Below are 7,265 nucleotides of genomic sequence, written 5' to 3'. Positions count from 1 at the left end.
AATATGAACTGGGCCTCACTGTGGATCAGTTTTCTCTTACTCAGAGGTATCTGATTGGTGAAGTTAAATAAAGAACAAGGGAGAAGCCGCTGTAGCCCTATTGACAGGAGAATAAACTAGCCATACATCTCTCACGTTTCCCAATTCTAACAGAAGTGTAATCGAATTGAAACGTTCACTCTGCTTCGTTATCCACATATACTGCCTGACCACTTGAGAATTTCCACCATTTTCCGTTTCTATTTGAGATTCCCAGCATTTGCAATAATTTTCATTTGTCACTTAAAATAAACCCGCTGATTGTTCATCCACAGCAACATTAAACACAATGTTCCCGCCCGGGCTCGAACCGAAGACCTTTCGCGTGTAAAGCGAACGTGATAACCACTACACTACGGGAACCGCTGGGTCTGTATCTTCAACAGAGGGGAACTGACCAGTGAAGCCCCTCTGTGCTGATTGGTTCAGCTGATACAGCATCAGTCAATATAAAGGATGAGCTCACAAATATCAGGCGCAGTGCAATCTGGTCAACGTCAGCCCCTCCTTTCTTATTCAACAGAGGGAGAAGAGACATGAGTGGGAGTCAGACGTCACAAACTTTTATAAAAGCTACAAATACGAGTAACACATACTTCCAAATCGTTTCACTGAAAACTTCTTTCATTGATGAAAAAGCTAACTGCATTGAATCTGAAAATGCGCACCGGGCGATATTTTGTTCACGACTGATCCTATTCTCGGTGGGTTCTGCCGCAGCGGCTGCCGTAGTGTACCGGTTATCCCTTTCACTTCGCACGTGAAATATCTGCGGTTCGAGCCCGGTCAGATATACGATATTCGCCAGGATTTCGTTATATGCAGTGACCGATCCTGTTAGCTTTAACAAATGTTGTGTCAAATTTCTGCTTTCATAAGCAATTAACAACTTAATCGTGATTCCTAAAATACAATGTGTAAAATGAGATATGGTTAACAGTTGATTACTTACAAAGGGCAAAATGCGTTATTGAAGTGTGTATCGCCTTTGTTGCATTCTGTAAATTATGGTAATCGGTTATTTAATGGTGATTGCAAAAGATTCAACTGCAAGTTGAATAGTGGCCGGCGACACGAGCGCTCCTTTGGGATTTGAACCGTGGGCTTCTCGGAAATTTAAACAAACACCGAAGCGAAAATCGGATGCCGAGAACGTCGGTTCAAACCTAGCCAGGTGAAGAGCTAACCATTGTAAAACCATTTTGTATGTGTGGCTATTCTTGATGACCAGAGCACTGGAGACCGAGACAGTGAGATTGCCTTTTCGACACGTCTTCTGAAGCGCCGCCCGGTCCCACTCCTACAGTTAATGAGCTGTTAGGATGTTAATGTATCCGGGCTGCAGGAGGCCGCTCCAGGCGCAGCAGAGGAGTCCCGGCATTAGTTCTCCGTGGAGCAGTATTTTTCGCTTCTCTCTTCCTCTTCTCTATATCGCTGTGCAGTTTCCTGAATCATAACAGGGTGGGGACATTTTTAGTGAGGCGCATTCTTTGTTTCTTATTGAAAAGACACACAGACAGACCGATTGAAACTGCACTTTGAATCCTGTCGCTGATCTTGTGTTTTCCTATTAATCTGTGTTGTTCTGCTTTCCACATTCTCAATGAGAAAGTCCCCAGCCTCAATGTTTAAATAAAATAAGGCCCAGCTCGTCAAATAGCGACACGCGAGTGGGAGATTCCCTAAATCAGCGCAAGCTTTCCCCAAATCCTGCTTACAGTACCGCAACCAAAACTGTGTCCTATATGGGAAATATCATTGAGAATTACTTCACTCACTGTAACGCTGCCATTTGAATGGCATAATTCGCCTGTCAATGCGTATTTTATTTATACTGAACCAAGCATGCAAATTATTCCAGTTTTCATATTCACTAAACTTGAATGGGTAAAGGGCATTAAATTGCCTCTACCCACTTTCGAACCGTTGAGTTTTCGTGCGTTAGCGGAATGCGATAACCACAACACACCGGAAACCCTCCAGCACTCGGGTGCATTGCATTGCAGTGACTCCATAGGAACAGGAGGATGCCATTCAGCCCCTCGAGCCTGTTGCACCATTCAATTAGATCTGAGCTGATCTGTATCTTCACTCCATCGATCCGCTTTTGTTCCGTAATCTTGAATACCCTTACCCAACAAAAATCTATCACCAGCATCGGCAATCTTCAGCCTGAAGCCATCTCCTCTTCCGGATCCAGACAGAAACGATTTCTTACTGACTGCCACCCTGCAGATTAATGGATTACATCTCTGAACTTCAGCGATTCGGAGATTCCAGTGTTTAAAAGTGAACAAAAGATGAAATGGCTCTCACTGTGGATCAGTTTTCTCTCACTCGAAGTTATCTATTCAGTGAAGTGAAATAAAGGGCAATTAAAGAACAAGGGAGAAGCCGCTGTGCCCCTTTTGACAGGAGGATAAATTCACCTCTGGTTGTACGCCAAACCTCGAACGTGACAAGCGCTTCTCTGCGGACACCCCCGGCTCTGTAATAGCAGCAGATGGGACCTGACTCAGTGAACTCCCTCTGTGCTGATCGGCAATGTGTTGCCTCACTTTAAACAACTACTGTCCCATACTGAAAGCTCTCAGTCCCTCTTCTCCGCTGCCCTTTTCAAAAAATGTCACTGATTCCCCCCCGCACACCCCTAACGTGTTCTCTTCCACACCGACACATTGGGGCCGCTCAGCCTCCCCCTGCCTCAACGCGATCAGCGATGTCACCCAGTTTGTAATATTAAACCCGGAACAAGTGCCCCAGAAAGAGAGTCTGTAACCTAAATCTGTAACAGAAAGTACTGGGCTTATTAACGGTGATTCAAGCAATTATTACTCATCTCACAGACTAGAATTACTTTTATACAGTGCTTTATACAATCTTTTGTCACGCTGAATTCCTTGATTAAGAATCGTAACCGGATGAGTTCCTGTCGACCACCAGGGACCAGCTATGATTCCTGTATATATATATAGATATCAACCTGAATATGATTAGGGAGCTGTCTAGACCTCATGTCGCAACGGTAGTGCACCTGACTGCAGATCCGGAAGTTGCCTATTCAAATTATGTCAGGGTCACGGTTCCTTTGCAGCTCATATGTGTTTGGATAATTAACATATTAATTGTTATCTCACAACAATGAGAACTTGTATTAGATGTGTTTTTTATATTGGTTCAAGTGATGTAGGTCTCGCTGGCAAGGCCAGCATTTATTGCCCATCCCTGGGGTGGTGGTGAGCCACTGTAGTCGCCTTTCACCACTTACAGATCTGCATCATAGAATCAGAGAATGGATACAGCATAGAAAGAGGCCATTCGGCCCGTCCAGCCCGTGCCGGCTCTCTGCAAGAGCCCTTCAGCTAGTCCCACTTCCCCGCCCTCTCCCCATAGCCCTGCACATTTTATTCCTTCAGTTGCTTATCCAATATTTACATGTATCGGTATTATTTATTCATTGATTTGGGTGAATCAGTCTCATTCAAAAATATGTCCTGGCTATTTATTTCTGTCTTACTTTTAAATTACACGCAAATGACCTTATTCGGAACACCGATACACACAAATACATTGATCAATAACACACAGATACATTCACATTTATTCATCACCAGCGCAATGATACACCCAAAATCCATTTAGAAGAATCACAGTTTCAAACACAGATATTTATATATTAATATCCTGAAGTATGTTATAAAAATAAAGAAAATAAATATACAACTGACTCAAGTATTTTTACATGTATGTGTAACCTTTAGGTCGATGACCTTTCGTCAATAATTCTCTATATGCATATATAGAACTGGAGGATGCCAGTGCACCGTGTGAGTCTGTGGCTGTTGCACAGCCGGTCTGAGGGAAGTAGAAGAGGCTGGAGCACTTTAAAACGGTTTCGAATGAAGATGGATGCACCCCAATAAATGACAAACTTTTTCAGATACATTGTAAATAGATCTGTAAGCCGCAGAGTCATGAAATGCTTTTACATGTAAACACGCAAAATTAATTTGTATCTAATACAGATTGACTCATTCTAATTACAATTATTGCGTCACTTTACTTCAGTGTTCCCTAATAGTCTCATGATCAGAATTCGGCACACTTACTGCCCGGGTTCAATGCCCGGTCAGGGAAGTCATTTTTATAACAGTTTTTTATTAAATTAAACTAATTTTGCTTCAACTCTAACACGCAGCTAACCTGGAAAATTGTTTTAACTATTATTAATTAAACGATAATCTTAGTTCATAGAATGACGTAAATGCTAAAGATACTTCACTAACATATATTGAGCATTCTATGTGATGAACTGTTATGCAGATCTTATTTTACACCATGGCCCGGATTTTACGGTGCTTCCGACAGCAAATGCACAGCATAGGCTATTGTACGCCTTCAGAACGACTACACAAGTGCCAGGTATCCGGACGCACAGAAATTGTGGTCTGTCAATTTTCGCTTGGACACATCCACCGCATCCGCTGCAACATCACTTTTGCTGTCACAGAGTTGGGCTAACTACTGCCCAGCGAATGCCCACGAAACCCTTACACCTGGTAATATCAGGCGAAAGGCCTTCTTTTACCATTGTAAGGGTTTAAATCAATATTAAAATATATTTTAAAAGTGATATAAACATACACTTACATTTAAAATTCGTTTAGGTAAATTTTGTTAAGTTTTAAAATGTTACATTTATATTTCAAAACATTCAATTTGAATTTTAAATCATAGATACATAGAATCATAGATTGATATGGCACAGAAGGAGGCCATGCAGCCCATTGAGTCTGCACTGGCACTTTGAAAGAGCTCTTCAAATAGTCCCACTCCCCTGCTTTTCCTCATAGTCCTGCAAATTTCTCCTTTACAATTATTTATTCAATTCTCTTTGAAAGTTACTATTGCGTCTGCTCCACCGCCCTTTCAGGCAGTGCATTCCCGATCACAACAACTGGCTGCGGTAAAAAAGAAACTCATCTCCCCTCTGGTACCTTTGCCGGTTAGGTTCAATCGGTGTCCTCCAGTCACCGACCATCCTGCCACTGGAAACAGATTCTCCTTATTTACTCTTATCAAAACATCTTGCAAATTTAAAAACCTCGATTAAACTTCCTCTTAACCTTCTGCAGATAACAATTCCAGCTTCTCAGTCTCTCAAAATAACTAAAACAGCGATTTACTTGTACTTCTTGCAATTTAATATACTCTATTCGCTGCTCACGATGCAGTCTCCTCTACATTGGGGAGACCAAACGTAGATTGGGCGACCGCTTTGCGGAACACCTCTGCTCAGTCCGTATGGGTGACCCTGAGCTTCCGGTCGCCTGTCACTTTAATTCACCGCTTCACTCCCACTCTGATCTCTCTGTCCTCGGGCTATTGCATTGTTGCAATGAAGCTCAACGTAAGCTCGAGGAACAGCACCTCATCTTTCGATTGGGCACTTTGCAGCCTGCCGGACTCAACATTGAGTTCAACAATTTCACTTAATTATCCCTGCCCCCATTTATCATGCAGTATGATTTTTGCCATTCCAATTTGCAACATTTTATCTTTCCTGCCTCTTACAAAAGTACAGGATGTTCTTTCTATTTCTTCCTCCCCTCCTAACCCCGCCCCCTGTCTCTGCACCTGCTTAATATCTGTTACATCTCCAGCTTTTTCCAGTTCTGATGAAGGGTCCCAGACCTGAAACGTTAACTCTGTTTCTCTCTCCACGGATGCTGCCTGGGCCTGCTGAGTATTTCCAGCATTTTCTGTTGTTATTTCAGATTTCCAGCATCCGCAGTATTTTGCAATTATATTGAAGTCAACTCATCCCTGGGACCACTCGCTCTTTGTGCGTGTCTCTCTTTCTTAGTCTCTATCTGTCTCTCTCTCTTTGTCTCTGCCTCTCTCTTTGTCCCTGTCTCTCTCTCTGTCTGTCTGTCTCTTCTGTCTCTTTCTCACTCTGTTCACAGGTCCATTCTAGTTCTGAGCAAACACAGCAGCCCTCAGTTCCTCGTTAGTATAGTGGTGAGTATCCCCGCCTATCGCGCGGGAGACCGCGGTTCAATTCCCCGACGGGGAGGCTTTTTTTTTTTAACAACCCCAATTTTTTAACTTCTTCCCAGCTCCTTGAAATGCTCCTTGGAAAAATTGAACTGGAAAAGTTCAAGTGAAATAATTTTAAAAGATTTACTGGCATATGAATAACTGTATAAAAACTTCCTGCACCTGTTCCTCGTTGGAATCGTGCTCGCCCTCTATTTCCCTCTCACTGTTGTGTGGGGCAGAGAGGAGTCATAACGGCACAGAATGAGACCATTGAATGCTTAATTAAATTCATTTATTTTGAACATGTGACCAATTATTCTTACTTCTGCGGTGTGAAATGTTATTAATTTGGAGATTTCTATTATGCTTATGGGATTCCGTACACACAGCATCGTAGGAATCCCCTGTGTGATTGGTTGGCCTGGCCAACGGATGCTGCTGAACCGTGAGCGCCAATGGTATCTGATGGCCTTTATGCAGGCGTACGCCAGCAGGCCCAAGACCGCAAGAATGCGAAGCTCCGGAGACACCAGTTAATTGGGATTTGTTTCTCGGTTCGGAGGCGTAAGCCAGCGACAAACCTCCGATCGCAATTTCAAGGCCCATCGTATTTTAGGAGGCTGGTTTAAAATGTTCATTACTTACGACATCAGGAATCTGGGACAAATTTTGTTCAATATAATCGGACCCGTAATTGCAGAGAATAAAAATGTTCCACTCGAACATATCCACCCGGGTTCGATTTGGGAACTGTTCATGTAGGAGGCGAACATGATAGTCACTGCACTACGGAAACCGACGCGTTAGTGTCCACAGCAAAGCGAATCAGCAGCGAACATAAAATCTCATGGAGATCATTTTCAGGTTCAATGCAGTCAGCCATTAAATAAAGTGAAATAATTTTACAGTGAAAAGATTTGGAAGTGTTACTCGTATCTGTGCCTTTAATTAAAGTTTGTGGCGTCTGACTCCCGTTCATGTCTCTGAATAAGAAAGAGAGGCTTGACGTTGACCAGACTGCACTGTGCCTGTTGTTTGTGAACTCATCCTTTATATTGAGCGGTTTCTCATCCTGTGATCAGCGTCAGGTTTAGCTCAGCGGTAACTTCGCAACCTTAACTTAATTGTAAGCTCGGACCCTTTCTCACCGCGGGCGTTGCATGGGTTTTTTTTTGTCATATTCA

At 42.9% G+C, this 7,265-nt stretch overlaps 1 non-coding gene across 1 annotated transcript; it reads right to left on the bottom strand.

The window, feature by feature from the left end:
* Positions 1–329: 329 nt before the first annotated feature.
* trnav-uac (transfer RNA valine (anticodon UAC)) lies at positions 330–402 on the bottom strand. Its single transcript has one exon. It is a non-coding gene; the product is annotated as a tRNA-Val (tRNA).
* Positions 403–7,265: the final 6,863 nt, after the last annotated feature.

Source organism: Somniosus microcephalus, unplaced genomic scaffold (assembly GCF_052327205.1).
Source record: "Somniosus microcephalus isolate GS21.2 unplaced genomic scaffold, FLI_Smic_1.0 unresolved_chr4, whole genome shotgun sequence".
Lineage (NCBI taxonomy): Eukaryota > Metazoa > Chordata > Chondrichthyes > Squaliformes > Somniosidae > Somniosus > Somniosus microcephalus.
Note: the sequence above shows the minus strand (reverse complement) of the source record. Positions and strands in the feature narration are given on the sequence as shown.